Here is a 17,238-nt window from a genome sequence, read left to right on the forward strand (position 1 = left end):
TATAAACTGAAAGTAACGAGTACTACGTAATAAGATCACATGCAGCTTTAAAATAGAACGTACATACTGGAACCTTGAACTTGCATAAATAAGCTTGTGCATACGTACATACATACATAGACGTGCCATCAACATAAAACTTTTCTTAAACATGCTTACATCGTACATACTTGAACATACATAAAATTTCATCATTTCGCGTAGAGGCATGTTTCAAAGCAAGTGACCCATACATAAATATGCCAGATCAGACTAAACCACAGTATTGGGCTAATAGGGAAGATCCACTGCCACATACATGAGATCCCCGTTCATAATTTAACGGGTAGATTGGTCCCTGGTCATACTTTACCGCTTTCCAATCCCATACACTAATTTGGTCACAAGACATTTAGCATACCTCAAAAACTTAAAAGTATTTTCTTTGCACGTCGAACATACTTACTTGGTGTTAAGGGATTCGTTGGATCTCGCTTAGGCCACTGCTGCACATACTAACATGAGTTTCAACACTTAACTTGCGTAACTTAAACTTAGGTATTCGTGCTCACCACCGAAACAAATAAATAGCTTATAACATTCTAGATTACTCGTGACTTGACCTCGCTTAATCATCGTATTAAACCATCACATAGATCCCAAAACAAATCTCAAAGGGAAGCCTAAACTATTCCCAAACAGGAGGTACACGGACCCTGTGCCCAGGTCCGGCTCTGGGTCCGTGTAGGCTCTGGAAAGACACACCGAACAGAAGGAAGGACACGGACCCCATGCTAGGGTCCGTCTCCGTCTAGGGGTCCGTGTAGGCACTGGAAAATGGCACTTCGGAAGAAACAAGGGTACGGACCTCGTGCCAGGGTCCGTGTACGGGTCCGGCTAGCCCCGGATAAAATCGAACCTGCGGAAATTATTACATTGTGCTTATTTCTCTCAACTCAATTGAATGGACTAAGAATCAATACCTCGAGACCCATCCAAAGACGCTACGGTATTGACTCCCACCCGTACCAACAACCCAACCAACCCCAATATCGAATGCAACAACAAAACGACACAAAATCCGAGATTCGACACCATTACTCTTCCTAAGGTTTCTATTACTTCCCAAGCCATCCTCGACTCGAAATGAAACCTCGAATAGTACCTAAACGCATCCCACATCATGTCTAAACGCAGTAGTGATGGCCTAGCGATGTCCAACGAAGCCTGCAACTCAAACACTTAAAGAACACATCAATAACATATTTTTCAGAAAAATGCAGTTTGAGCAGTCCCACAAACACAATCATAACTCACTCAATTTTTATCCAAATATTTCGAATTTACTCTCAAATCAAAGGTATCAAAAAATTCTACGTTTCATTTGGTGGAAGCTTTTCCGGAAAAGCGACCGAAAAAATCGCAGTATTTAAAAGAACAGTAAATTTCGAGTTTTAGATCAAAAAACGTTTCAAAAATCTCTCCAACAATTTTCTGCTCAAACTTTGCACATCACACATGGATTTTTAGGCATAATAAACAACACAACGCATAATATGATGAGATAGACCCAGAAAAAATAGAATATACATGCCTTTAAATTTTTAACGTTACCGAATGGCGACACCGAAGCGGGAAGGGTGCTAGAGATGATCCGGGACGAACGTGGCACGATTTTCTTACAACAAAAGTGACGAAAACTTGCTGGAAATTTAGAGGAAGGGGGCGGCTGCTCTCTAGACCAAGAACCCTAGGTTTTCTCTTCTCAAAAATAATAAAATTCTGAAATTGTGATTTGAAACTTGTGTGTGTGTTTTGTCGTGTAAGTGTGTGTAGGAGTATGTGTGTGCGTGAGTTAGGTAACTAATTAGGGGAGTAAATTACTTAATTACACAATTAACATTCTAACTAAAATTGCTAATTAAAAGTTAACCATACTAACCTTAACAAACCCCTTAATTAAAATAAAATGCATACTTGTTAGATTTAAAAGTTTTAAAATTCTAAAATTACTTAAATAAATACTTTAGGCTTTAAAATGCTAAAACTTAATAAATTATTTAAAATGCCCCAACCTTAAATTAAAATAAAATACCACGTTTTAAAATTGCCAAACTCGTCGTCGGTCTTTTTTCCTCGATCCCACATCGAATGATCGCCTGAAACATGAAACTCAAGAAAATATTTACCGTGCATCACATAGACATAAATAATCAAAATAATGCGATTTAAATAGATCATGCATCGCTATAAATCATTTTAAACTTAAATAAATAATTTAACAGTTTAATAAATGCATGAGTTTTACGTGTACTGGATTTTGGGCTCTACAGTTCCTCCCCCACTTATATAAATTTCGTCCTCGAAATTAAATCTTACCAAACAACTCCGGGTAGCGATTTCTCATATCTGCTTCTGTCTCCAAGTGGCCTCCTCCACTGCTTGATTCAGCCACAAGACTTTGACCAACTTGGTTACTTTGTTCCGAAGTCTTCGCTCTTGTCTCTCTAGGATTTGGACAAGTCTTTCCTCATATGACAGATCTGGAGCCAACCGAAACGGCTCAAAACTCAAAACGTGCGAAGGATTCGCTAAGTTCTTCCTCAGCATCAAGACGTGGAACACATTGTGTTCACCGGCTAGATTCGGCGGTAAGGCTACACATTAAGCTAGTGTCCCAAATCTTTCAAGAATCTCAAATGGTCCAATAAACCTAGGACTATGCTTGCCTATCTTTCCAAATCTCATAACACCCTTAATGGGTGCTATCTTTACAAAAACGTGATCATCTACGGCAAACTCTAAATCCCTTCTTCTCCTGTCAGCATAACTCTTTCGACGACTCTGGGCGATCTTCATACTGTCTCGGATCTTGGCCACCACATCTGCAGTCTGCTGAACAATCTCTGGACCAAGCTCTGACCTCTCACCGACTTCATCCCAATGAATCGGCGATCTGCACTTCCTTCCATACAATGACTCGTATGGAGCCATACCAATAGATGATTGGAAGTTGTTGTTGTAGGTAAACTAAACTAGAGGTAGCTTAGATTCCCAATTCCCATGGAAATCAATTGTACAGGCTCGAAGTAGGTCTTCCAAAATCCAAATCACTCGCTCAGACTGGCCATCTATCTGAGGGTGGAAAGCTGTACTGAATAGCAACTTCGTCCCCATGGTTGCATGCAAACTCTTCCAAAAGGACGATGTAAACCTCGGGTCCCTGTCGAACACAATAGAAACTGGGATTCCGTGCAATCGGACTATATCCTTGATATAAAGCTCCGCATACTACATCATGGAGAAAGTCATCTTTACTGGCAAGAAATGTGCCTACTTAGTAAGTCAATCCACTATAACCCAAATGGCGTTGTATCCCCTGACTGATCTCGGCAACCCAGCAATGAAGTCCATGGTGATATTCTCCCATTTCCACTCGGAGATAGGGAGGGCTTGAGCATTCCTGCTGGCCTCTGATGCTCTGCGTTCACCTACTGACAAATGAGATATTCAGACACAAATCGACGGATGTCTCGCTTCATACCTGTCCACCAATACAAAATCTGCAAATCCTTGTACATCTTGGTACCTCTAGGATGAATGGAATACGAAGATGCATGTGCCTCTATCAGAATATTCTCTCTGATTGAATCAACATTAGGCACCCACATTCTACTTCTGTATCTCACAATACCATCGAAAACTGTGTAGAGTACACTGTCCTTGGTCTCATCCTTCAGTCTCCATTTCTGTAACTGCTCATCTGAAGGCTGACATGCACGAATTCGGTCTAGCAAGGTAGGCTGGACTGTCAGATTAGACAGTTTAGGAGCCCTGCCCTTATGATAGACCTCTAACCCGAATCACTGAATCTCTGATTGAAGAGATCTCAGCACTGACAACTGTGCTACGACTGCAATCTTTCGGCTCAAGGCATCTGCCACAACATTAGCTTTCCCAGGATGGTAGCTAATTTCACAATTGTAGTCTTTTACTAACTCTAACCACTGTCTCTGTCTCATATTCAACTCTTTCTGTGTGAAGAAATACTTGAGACTCTAGTGATCAGTGGCATTTCTCGCTGTACAAGTAATGTCTCCATATCTTCAACGCAAAGACCACTGCAGCTAATTCAAGATCTTGAGTCGGGTAGTTCTTCTCATGCACCTTCAACTGCCTAGAGGTATAAGCTATGACCCGACCATGCTGCATCAACACTGCGCCTAACCCGAGCTTGGATGCATCGGTGTATAACACAAAATCTCCTTGCCCCGATGGCATGGCTAACACTGGCGCTGAAATAAGAGCTTTCTTCAAAGTATCGAAGCTCCTCTGACATTCATCACTCCACCCGAATTTAGCATTCTTCTTTTTCAGTGAAGTGAGTGGCACTGCTATTAAAGAAAACCCTTGAATAAATTTCCTGTAGTAGCCTGCTAGGCCTAGGAAACTGCAAATCTCTGATGCATTCTTTGGTTCAACCCATTAACTACTGCTACCTTAGCTGGATCCACCTCGATACCACTGCTAGATATTATGTGCCCCAAAAATGCTACCTTCTCCAACAAGAATTCTAACTTACCGAATTTCGCAAACAACTTGCGACTCTGCAAAACCTGCAAAACTGTATTCAGATGCTGAACATGCTCCTCATGAATCTTCGAGTAAATGAGAATATCGTCAATGAACACTATGACGAATTGGCCTAGGTAGGGCTGAAATACTCGATTCATCAAGTCCATAAAAATTGCTGGAGCATTTGTCAGTCTGAACGGTATCACTAAAAACTCGTAATGCCCATATCTGGTTTTGAAAACTGTATTATGAACATCTGCATATTTCACCTTCAGCTGGTGATACACCGATCGAATGTCTATCTTAGAGGACACTGTGGCTCCCTGAAACTGATCAAACAAGTCCTCGATCCTTGGAAGTGGGTATTTGTTCTTGATCGTTGTAAGGCTCGAGATTATTAGTCTTCATTGATGTGATATTCGGAAGATATGAGTATGCATGACATGTAATGAGAGACACTGAATGAGATTATGAAGGGTTGCATAAAGTCTAGACCGCACCCGCGCTACGAACAAGACCGCACCCGCGGTTGATGGACAGAGAGTTGGAGATTATTTACAGAAGTGACACCGCACCGGTGGTGAAGAAGTACCGCACCCGCGGTGCTAGACAGACCGCACCCGCGATGTTGTACCAGTAGGGTCAGCGCACCCGCGTTAAAAGACAGAGCGCACCCGCGGTCGAAGCTTTCGGAAAAGTTGATGTATATCATTACACTGAGCGCACCCGCGGTTATGGAATGAGCGCACCCGCGGTGCAACGTGCAGCATGAAAAATAAGCCACGTTTCCTGGTGTTGCATGCAGTATATATATATAAGAATTGCACGCCTTTCCTTCACAAAATTCAGAAAAAGGTCGAAGCTTTTGAGAGAAAAATCCTTACGCCTTTTGTGAGAAATCCGTCCGTCAGTTTTTGAATCCGACTTCAGTACTGTGTTCCTATCAACGCATGCTACAACTGGACGTAAGTTTCGTTACGTTTAGAGATGATTTGAATTTATGATATTGTCAGAATTGAATATGAATCAGATATGATGTTTCTGCTACAGTAAACATTGTATAACTGAAGTCAGATTAAAGAATAGACTGTTTATGAAATTGTTATGAATTTCAGAGTTAATTTAGTTGAGATTCTATATTAGAGTTGTGTTATTATTCAGATTTTGAGTTGTACTGATACTAGTTATGAATTCTGGTATTATATCTGTGATGTTGAGATAGACGGGGTTATCGTGACTGTATTATTACTGCCGTCGAAACATCAGTAGATTGATATTGATCAGATTCAGTAATGATTTCGATTGTATCGTGATATCATTGATATGAATTAGATTGTACCTTGTTCAGATATGGATCAGATTATATACTGATTTGAGTATTGATCAGAACAGGTCTTGAATTGAGTTATATACTGATATGGTATTTATATGATCGTCATTATCAGATTTGGATATGGACAGATTGGAATACAAGACTTCGTCTTCATCAGACCGAGAAGAGAAATGTATAAATGGATGTCAATTGGGAGTTCGACTTGAGTTAGATTTAACTCGAGTTTCCCTAAACCACATACTTGTATGGTATTGTTTTTATACCTTTGTGTTTTAATGAGTATGTTTATTCTATTGAATTATAAGTAGAAAGCAGAGAGCTATTAAGTAAGAGTCACTGACAGAGGGGTTAGATTTTGACAGACTTGTCACTGACCCATTGCACATTGTCAGAATAGGCTTAGTCTTGGTAGATACGCCAAGGCACTGGACGTTTGGTATATCATTATGCTTCAGATACAGATAGCATTCTATTCGATATAGATTAGACCAAAGTCCAGAAATAAGAACGTACCGCCACTGCGACTGGTAGTATTAGGTGGGAGACTTGTTACGTTCTTATTCACCGGGATCCCTAGATTAGAATGAGAGATGAGTCGAGTTTTAGATATTGAGACTAGAATTTGATTTACAGATCCGTATTGATTTATGTTTCGTATATTACTATTCATGTTTTATTTACAGACTGGTATGGATACATGTTGTTTGATTATGCTACATGTGATAAGATATAATTCATGCTTTTATGTTAATTCAGTTAACTGCATGTATACATTATTTATACTGGGATTTATGCTCACCGGAGTATCCGGCTGTTGTTTTGTTTGTATGTGTGCATGACAACAGGTGGGGCAGGATCAGGGTCAAGAGGATGATGAGAGATCGAGATTAGAGTGGTGATTCCGGACTTGGATGTAGACTTGGTTTAATACTGAAAATTAGTAGTTGAACCTTATACTAGTTTGAATAATTGTTGTATATTATTGTACTTTTATACTGAGATGTATATTAGTTAAATTCCATTACGTTCCGCACTTATATTTTAAAAAGAAAAATTTTTAGACCCTGTTTATCTTAATTGATAATTAAATCCCAAAGATGATTAAGAAGATGATTAGCGTCCGGGTCCCCACAATCGTTACCTTGTTCAGTTCTCGGTAATCGATGCACAGCCTCATGCTCCCGTCTTTCTTCTTCACAAAGAGCACTGGCGCGCCCCATGGTGAGAAACTAGGGCGGATGAGTTCTTTGTCTAGGAGCTCCTAAATCTGCTGCTTGAGCTCTAACATCTCAGCTGGAGCTAACCAGTACGGTGCCTTAGAGATTCACACGATGCCTGGCAAAAGATCAATTGAAAACTCAACCTCTCTCTCTGGTGGAAGGCTTGTGACGTCATCTAGAAAGACGTCAAGAAAATCTCTGAATACTGGCACATAAGTTAATGATGGAGTGGGTACGTCAGGTGCAGAAATAACACTGGCCAAGAAAGCCTGACACCCTTTGTGAATGAGTCTCCGCACCTGCATGCAAGAGATCATGCGAGAGAAACTCCTCCATCTAGCTGGCTCAAAGAGGAACTGCTCCATTGTGGGGACCCGGTTGCTAACTCATCTTCTTTAATCATTGGGACTAATTGGATCAATTGTGTATGCTTAAAAACAAAATTTCTTATATATATACATCATAGCATTACTAGCCTAAATATATACAAGCATACAACACGTGAAGTTTCTTTATTATACAAGATCAAATGTAAAGTCTACAACACATGATCCACTTGCAAATTTATTCCATTTACAAACCATCTAACTAGTGTTTGTTTCCCATCATTACACGTCTAGAAATAAACCACCAGTTTCATATCTAAGCCCGGATCACCACGCTAATCATCACTCGTTCAAGCTCTTCTCGGTACTGATCCTGTCCCACCTGTTGCCATGCACACATACAAACACAACAACAGCCGAAAACTCCGGTGAGAATAAATCCCAGTATAAAACATGTATACATGCAATGCATAAGATCATATACAAAACATAAACCATGTATCAAGAACATGAATCATGATTTTATGACACATTAGTGAATACAGATAAAACTCTTGACTCGACTCACATCTAAGTCTAGGGATCCCGGTGTGAATAAGACGTAACAAATCTCCCACCTACTCTCCCGATCGCGGTGGCGGTACGTCTTATTCCTAGACTTCGGTCCTTTCTGTATCGAACATCTACAATAGGAATCGATCTTCTCCTATGCAATTCGATACCACCGAACATCTAGTAACTTGGCTGTTCTGCCAATGACTCATCTATCTCAAGTGCATTTCTATAATTCAATAGACAAAATATAAACATCTCAAAGCATAAACAATCTAGTATGTGGTTTAGGGAAAGTCCAGTCCAATCTGACTCGAATCGTATCTCCCGGTTCAACATTGATTTATACCTTTCTCCTCTCGGTCTGACGAAGTCGAAGTCTAGGACTCAATCTGTCCATATAAATCAGGTAATGACAAAGGTCGAGGAGTATAATATCAATACACCAATCAAATCAATACTGAATATAATCAGAACTTAATCAAATTCTGTTTCAACGGCATAACTATAAAATCTCGAAATACCGGCAATGCAATATCAGTATATACAAATCAACAACTCATCTGATACAAAATCTGAATAATATCAATATTCCCAGCAATACAGTATCGATCAGATATCGATCCCAACATCTCATAATTGATAACAACACAAATCTGATATCGAATCTCAATCAAATCGACTCTGAAATTCATAACAATTTGATACGGAATCTGTTCTTCAATCCGGTTTCGATTATACGATGTCTAACATCTTAGAAACACCATATATGAATCATATCTGATTCTGACAGTATCATAATTTCAAATCATAATAAACGTAGTGAAACTTACGTCCAGTTGAAGCCCTCGTCAATAGAAACACGATACCGAAGTCGGATTGAAAATCGAACGGATCACAAATCTAAGAAATATAAAGGCGTAAGGATTTTCTCATAGTCCCCTGTAGCTCTTCTCGGTTTCCTCCGTGTTCTTGCCACTAAAATATGAAGAATGGCACTGATTTACAAATTATATACCTCCACCAAGCATGGCAAGGACAAGTGTTGATTTCTTGTTCAGCATGCCTCGCGCATATGCGCGCCCTAGCTCCGCGCATATGCGCGAGACTTACTGTCTCAGCATGTAACCTTCTCGGCAGCTCGCGCATATGCGCGCACTTCTTCCGCGCATATGCGTGAGACCTACTGTCTCGGTGCACAAACACTCGCGCATATGCGTCTCCAGCCGCGCATGTGCGCGCAATGTTTTGTTCCAACTTCTTGGCTACTGCCCTCCTCGTGCATGTGTGCGTCTTCAAGCCGCGCATGTGCGCGCAATGTTCTGCCTACCTCGCGCATATGCGCCTGGCTGAGTCGCACATATGTGCGAGGGCTCATCCTCGCAAAAATCTAATGTTTTATTCCGTCTATCCCGGTCTGATCTGTTCCGTCTATAATTACATCTCTATTATCGACAAATCATATCATATTACAATAATCAAAATCTCAGGCCTTACATTTCCCCCCCCCCCCTAAGATCTGATTTCGTCCCCGAAATCACAGGCAATTCAATCAGATATCAAATCAAATATCCCTTAGATACAATAATGAATGGAGATTAGAAGCTAAATAAGAATACTCACATCAGTGAAACAATTCTGGGAATCTCTGTTTCATGTCAATCTCAGTCTCCCAGATAGCTTCTTCAGTGTCATGACAATTATACTGAATTTCACCAGCGGAATAGTCTTCATTTTGAGTTGCTTTTCTTTACGATCGAGGATCTGAATCGACTTCTCGAAGTAATTCAGTGTCTCCTCCAGTTCGGCCTCGTCTGGCTGAATAATATGTCAAGCTTCAGACAGCTATCTCCTCAATAATAATACATGAAAATATCAGGTATCTCCGATAAAGAAGGCGGTAATACGAGTCGATAGATACGATCCCCTATCTTCTCGAGAATCTCATACGGCCCAATGTAACGTGGAGACAACTTCTCTTTCTTGCCAAATCTGGCAACTCCTTTAAATGGTGAAATCTTCAGGAATACTCGGTCTCCTGCCTCAAATACCCACGGTTGACGTCGAACATTGGCATATTTGGCATGTCTGTCTTAAGCTGCCTTCATTCTCTTCTGAATCAGCTTCATTTTCTCAGTCATATCTCTGATCATATCAGGTCCAATCTCAGGTACCTCAGAGATATCATCTCAATACAGAGGGAATCTGCACTTTTTACTGTACAATGCTTCAAACGGTATCATCTCTATACTCGTTTGATAGCTGTTGTGGTACGAAAAACTCACAACATGGCAATGAATCCTGCCAACTAGTGCTAAAATCAAGCACTACAACTCTAAGCATATCCTCCAGTGTGTGGATAGTCCGCTCTGACTGTCCATCAGTCTGTGGATGATATGCGGGTACTCGGATATAACCTAATACCTAGAGCCTGCTGTAAACTCAGCCAGAAGTACGAAGTATATCGAGGATCACCGTTTGAAACAATGGACTTCAGCACTCTATGCAATCTGACTACTTTCAGACATACATCTCTGTCATCTGGTCATGTCTGTACGTCATCTTGTACGGAATAAAACATATAAATTCGGTCAATCTGTCAATCACGACCCAAATCGCATCACAACCTCAGAAGGATCTCGGTGGCTTCGTCACAACATCCATGGAAATGTGATCCCATTTCCATTCAGGAATAAACAAGCTCTATAATAATTCCCCAGGTTCTGTCTTTCTGTCTTTATTTGCTGGCACTTCAGACATTTCGATACAAATTCTGTAATATCGAATTTCATCTGTTTTTCTCAAAATTGTCTTTTCAAATCGCTATACATTTTTCTGCCACCAGGATAATTACGGAATCGACTACTGTACGCTTCTGACAATATCTGTCATTTCAAATCTGAAATATTCGGCATAATAAGACGGTTATTCACATATAACACGCTGTCACAAACCTGATATTCTGATCATTGCTCTGCTCTGACTATCGATATCGATTTATGAACATTCTGATCAACTTTTCTGAACTGCTTTAATTTTCAAAATCAGTTCTGATTCAACCTGCGCAATATAATTGCTCCATTGTCTACTATCTGTTTCAAACACGGATTCAGAACAACATCAATATTCAATCAGATTCGAAACATCAATCATCGATACTGATCTGCTAAATTCATCAACTGCAAATTTCTGACACTAATATCGGTCTTGGCTAACTGATCACGTTTTTAACATTGTTCTGATCAATCGTTATACCATTTTCGGATATATTGTGCCCCAAACATACAATCTGTCTCCGCTAAACTCACATTTTTCGTGCAGCCTCTCTGTTCTTGAAGTATTCAACACAAGTCTCAAATGTTCGGTATAATAAGTCATACTCTTCGAATATATCAGGATGTCATCGATATAAATATAATCACAAAACATCAAAGTACTTCTGTAATACACAGTTCATTAAATTCATAAACATAACTGAATTTTCCCAAGGAACCATTTGATCTAATGCAACCCTTGGCCAATAAATATTCAGACTGTTCTTGCAATTCTTTTCATTCAATCAGTACCATCTGTCCAGTATTTCAAAAATAAGAACTGTACCTGGTATGCTTTCAATAATTAAGTCTATCTCTCTGACTGGAATCAATTCTGACATCTCATCTAAGCACACATCAGCAATTTCATATACCACTGGCAAATCAGCCAAAGATAGGCTCGATTTCAGTATGTCAACTGAATACATAAGGAATCCTTCCGTTCCTTTCTGTAATAATCGAGTCATCAACATCAGCGATATCAAAGGAATTCTAGATCTAGAATTCCTACTGTAAAATTTCCGTTCGTCAGCCATATCTGGTCTGAATCTCACAATCTGCTTGAAATAATCAACGGTAGCTCTGTACTTGGTCAGCATATCAATATCAATAGTGCAGTCAAAATCAGACAGCTCAAGTACAATGCAATCTAACTCAGTCTCATATCTATCCTACTGTAGCATACAAGGTCTAACACATGTCACTGATACAAAACCTCTCCCCAACGAAAAAGAGAGATCAATACTCCAGCAGATAATAACTCAATAGACAAAGCATATATCAATGCAATTTATTCAACACTAATCGTATGGAATGCATTAGTATCTATCAATACATATGCAAAATAACCATACAGGAAACAATTACCTGCCACAATATCATCAAATGTGCTCTGGCCTACTGTCGAGGAGGCTGGCTACCTATCTGGCTTCCTCCTGGCCCTAGCTGTGACTGCGGAGTCGTCGGTGGTGTCTGGAAGAAGTGAACGGTAGATACTCGTCTATCTGTCTGAGTCACTGATCCAGATGACTCTGCTCCCTGAGATCTTCGGGAACCTCTCTGTGGACATATTCTAGCAAAATGTCCCGACTGTCTGCTAGATGTGGCAACTACCAAATACTCCTTGGCATTGCTCTGTGGAATGTCTTCCTCCACAAGTTCTGCAATAAACTCCCGTATAGCTCTGGCTAGAACTGCTGGAGCTAGATGAACTACTTCCTAGTTTCTTAAACTGTTTCTTTCGAGCTTTCAGAAAATCTTTCTTTCCTCCACTACTACTGCCACCATCAAATCTAGATGGAGATTGCAATAATTGAGCTGGAGGTTGGGGCTGTTTCTGTGATTGAACAACGTACGACTGTCCTCGCTGTTGGATCAAACTTGCCTCAGCTCCTTTTGCTCTGTTCAAAGCATCAACAAAACTATGGGGTCGCTCCACATTTACCAATGCAGATATCTCAATATTCAATCCATTGATGAACTGATCAGTTACAGCTTCATCATTCCCAACCATATGAGGCGCAAAACGTAGTAAGGTAAATAATTTTGCTACATATTCTTCAATATTCAGTTGGCCTTGTCTCAAATTGGCAAACTCTGTACTCTGATCCTGTCGATACGATCCTGGGAAAAATCTTTTATAAAACTCAGCTTTAAAGATTTTCCACGTAATCACTATACCATGTTGTTCTAAGGCTTCCTTGGTTGCGATCCACCAACTCTTCGCGACCTCGTGTAACTGGTGCCCAATCAGTTTAATTCTACGTTCATCTGGATAATCAAGCGAATCAAACAGCATTTCTATCTCATCTAGCCAACTCTCACAATCATCTGATGTCTCAGTACCCTTCAAAATTGGCGGTTGGAATGACTTAAATCTCTTCAACATTGCTTCCATCGGGGTTTCTGATACATCCATCTGATAACTCGAAGTACTACCTGGTTCTCGAATTCTTCGAGGGGGTATATCTGATTACTAAAAGAACTAGTAACCAAATACAACAAACCTGTTTCAGTCCTCCTCTGATCATCTTACTGCTGATTCAGAATCGGTTTTGATTCATTCTTTACAAGTACACATTGCAATCCACTAAATAAATCAAGCAACCATGTACTTTCAAAACAATAAAACATGCTTTCATGCTAGCATAGAACATAAGTATAAGAACAATACAATATTCTCATGCTAGTATCACTAAGTAAGCAAGGAAAAGACTCAATCTACCCCGCTCACCATTTTCTATCTCAGGCTACAGACCTATGGCTCTGATACCAACTGTTGTGGGGACCCGGTTGCTAACTCATATTCTTTAATCATTGGGACTAATTGGATCAATTGTGTATGCTTAAAAACAAAATTTCTTATATATATACATCATAGCATTACTAGCCTAAATATATACAAGCATACAACACGTGAAGTTTCTTTATTATACAAGATCAAATGTAAAGTCTACAACACATGATCCACTTGCAAATTTATTCCATTTACAAACCATCTAACTAGTGTTTGTTTCCCATCATTACACGTCTAGAAATAAGCCAACAGTTTCAAATCCAAGCCCGGATCACCCCGCTAATCATCACTTGTTCAAGCTCTTCTCGGTACTGATCCTGTCCTACCTGTTGCCATGCACACATACAAACACGACAACAGCCGAAAACTCCGGTGAGAATAAATCCCAGTATAAAACATGTATACATGCAATGAATAAGATCATATACAAAACATAAACCAAGTATCAAGAACATGAATCATGATTTTATGACACATTAGTGAATACAGATAAAACTCTTGACTCGACTCACATCTAAGTCTAGGGATCCCGGTGTGAATAAGACGTAACAAATCTCCCACCTACTCTCCCAATCGGGGTGGCAGTACGTCTTATTCCTAGATTTTGGTCCTTTCTGTATCGAACATCTACAATAGCAATCGATCTTCTCCTATGCAATTCGATACCACCGAACATCTAGTAACTTGGTTGTTCTGCCAATGACTCATCTATCTCAAGTGCATTTCTATAATTCAATAGACAAAATATAAACATCTCAAAGCATAAACAATCTAGTATGTGGTTTATGGAAAGTCCAGTCCAATCTGACTCGAATCGTATCTCCCGGTTCAACATTGATTTATACCTTTCTCCTCTGGGTCTGACGAAGTCGAAGTCTCGGACTCAAATCTGTCCATATAAATCTGGTAGTGACAAAAGTCGAGGAGTATAATATCAATACACCAATCAAATCAATACTTGATATAATCAGAACTTAATCAAATTCTGTTTCAACGGCATAACTATACAATCTCGAAATATAGGCAATGCAATATCAGTATATACAAATCAACAACTCATCTGATACAAAATTTGAATAATATCAATATACCCAGCAATACAGTATCGATCAGATATCGATCCCAACATCTCATAATTGATAACAACACAAATCTGATATCGAATCTCAATCAAATCGACTCTGAAATTCATAACAATTTGATACGGAATCTGTTCTTCAATCCGGTTTCGATTATACGATGTCTAACATCTCAGAAACACCATATATGAATCATATCTGATTCTGACAGTATCATAATTTCAAATCATAATAAACGTAGTGAAACTTACGTCCAGTTGAAGCCCTCGTCAATAGAAACACGATACCGAAGTTGGATTAAAAATCGAACGGACGGATCACAAATCTAAGAAATATAAAGGCGTAAGGATTTTCTCATAGTCCCCTGAAGCTCTTCTCGGTTTCCTCCGTGTTCTTGCCACTGAAATATGAAGAATGGCACTGATTTACAAATTATATACCTCCACCAAGCATGGCAAGGACAAGTGTTGATTTCTTGTTCAGCATGCCTCGCGCATATGCGCTCCCTAGCTCCGCGCATATGCGCGAGACTTACTGTCACAGCATGTAACCTTCTCGGCAGCTCGCGCATATGCGCGCACTTCTTCCGCGCATATGCGCGAGACCTACTGTCTCGGTGCACAAACACTCGCGCATATGAGCGCCTCCAGCCGCGCATGTGCGCACAATGTTCTGTTCCAGCTTCTTGGCTACTGTCCTCCTCGCGCATGTGCGCGTTTTCAAGCCGTGCATGTGCGCACAATGTTCTGCCTACCTCGCGCATATGCGCCTGGCTGAGTCGCGCATATGCGTGAGGGCTCATCCTCGCACAAATCTAATGTTTTATTCCATCTATCTCGGTCTGATCTGTTCCGTCTATAATTATATCTCAATTATTGACAAATCATATCAGATTATAATAATCAGAATCTCGGGTCTTACATCCATACCCAAAGGTCTTACTAACACAGACCTTTTCTGGAAATCAATAAGAACTCTGTTCTTCGTTAGCCAGTCCATTCCCAAAATTATATCAAACTCTGGCATCGACAACATGATAAGATCGGCGTACACTAGGTGGCCCTGCAGCTCGAGATCGATGTCTCTGACCACACTAGTAGCTGACAATTCTTCCCCTGATCGGACTGTCATTGAATAGCTCACGTCGAGTCCAATCGACTTGATTTCCAGGTGACTAGCAAACGTCTCCAAAATAAAAGATTGAGTGGCTCCTGATTCTATCAGGGCCTTTGTGGATATTCTCTTTATGAAAATGTTCCCTGAGAGACGATAGTACAACACAAAAATTATATCCCAAAATTCTAATCTTAACCACAAGCATATAAGACATTTATATCCCATGTCACCCAAAAATATTACCAGCACACAAATAAACCCCAAATAAAATCCAACACATACATGGCAATTAATACGGTGCTTAATTAAATAAGTTTACCAGTCAATAGTGTTGTGTATGGGTTCACCTCCTGAGCATGCATGGCGAACACTCTCTCCTGGGTTTGCTGCCTCCACTGTGGGCAATCCTTTAACATGTGATCACTAGCTCCACATTTGAAGCAATTTCCGACCCATATAAACATTGTACCGGGTGCTGGTGGTTGCACTTCGGGCACACTGGGTACTCCGGCCTCTGAGGAGCCTTCTGTTCTGGAACAGGACCCTTGCCTTTCGGCGGTCCTTGAAATGGCTTTTTCCCTGGCTGTCCCTGGAATGGCCTCTTGAACTAAGGTCGCTGTTGTTGCTACTGCTGCGGTGACTGATAGAGCCTCTTGCCCTACTTATCACTCTCGATATCCCTTTGGTCCTGCTCTGCCGCCAAGGATCTAGATACGGCAACGACATAGGTAATAGGACCAGCAACCCTGACGTCACAGCGCAAGATCGGCCGCAACCCATCCATAAAAGGCCTCAACTTCCCTTGGGCATCATTAGCTATCAGGGGGACAAAGTGACACCCCCTTTCGAACTTCCTGACGAAGTCTGCCACGCTGCTGTCTCCCTTTCACAGCGTCATGAACTCTCTTTTCAATCTGGATCGTACTTCTTCAGTGAAGTACTTGGAGTAGAATATCTCCTTGAAACTGTTCCACGTCAGTGTCTGCAAATTCACTGACACCGACGCACTATCCCACCAAAGTGTGGCGTCTCCTGTCAGAAGGAACGTGGCACATCTGACCCTATCTGCGTCTTGCAGCTACATAAATGCGAAAATCACCTTGATGGACTTAATCCATCCTTCAGCTATCATCGGGTCAGTAGTACCCGAGAACTCCTTAGGATTCATCCTCCTAAACCTCTCATACACTATCTCTGGTCTGGGCCTAGCCCCTGCATCCACTGTCGCCTGGTTCCTCGTAAACTGTGCGAAAAACTGAGTCATTCCTGCATGCATCTGTGCTTGCATATCTGGCGGTGGAGGAGGAGGAGCGTCTCTCCCCTCCTCTCGAGCCTCTCTGTCCTCATCTCACGCTTCCCGGTTAATCATGCGTCTAGGAGGCATACTGTTACAACAATTTACCCAACACGTAAACCCAATGTGCATGCATGTAATATCAATAGCATAA

This window comes from Primulina tabacum, chromosome 6 (genome assembly GCF_025594145.1).
Source record: "Primulina tabacum isolate GXHZ01 chromosome 6, ASM2559414v2, whole genome shotgun sequence".
Classification (NCBI taxonomy): domain Eukaryota; kingdom Viridiplantae; phylum Streptophyta; class Magnoliopsida; order Lamiales; family Gesneriaceae; genus Primulina; species Primulina tabacum.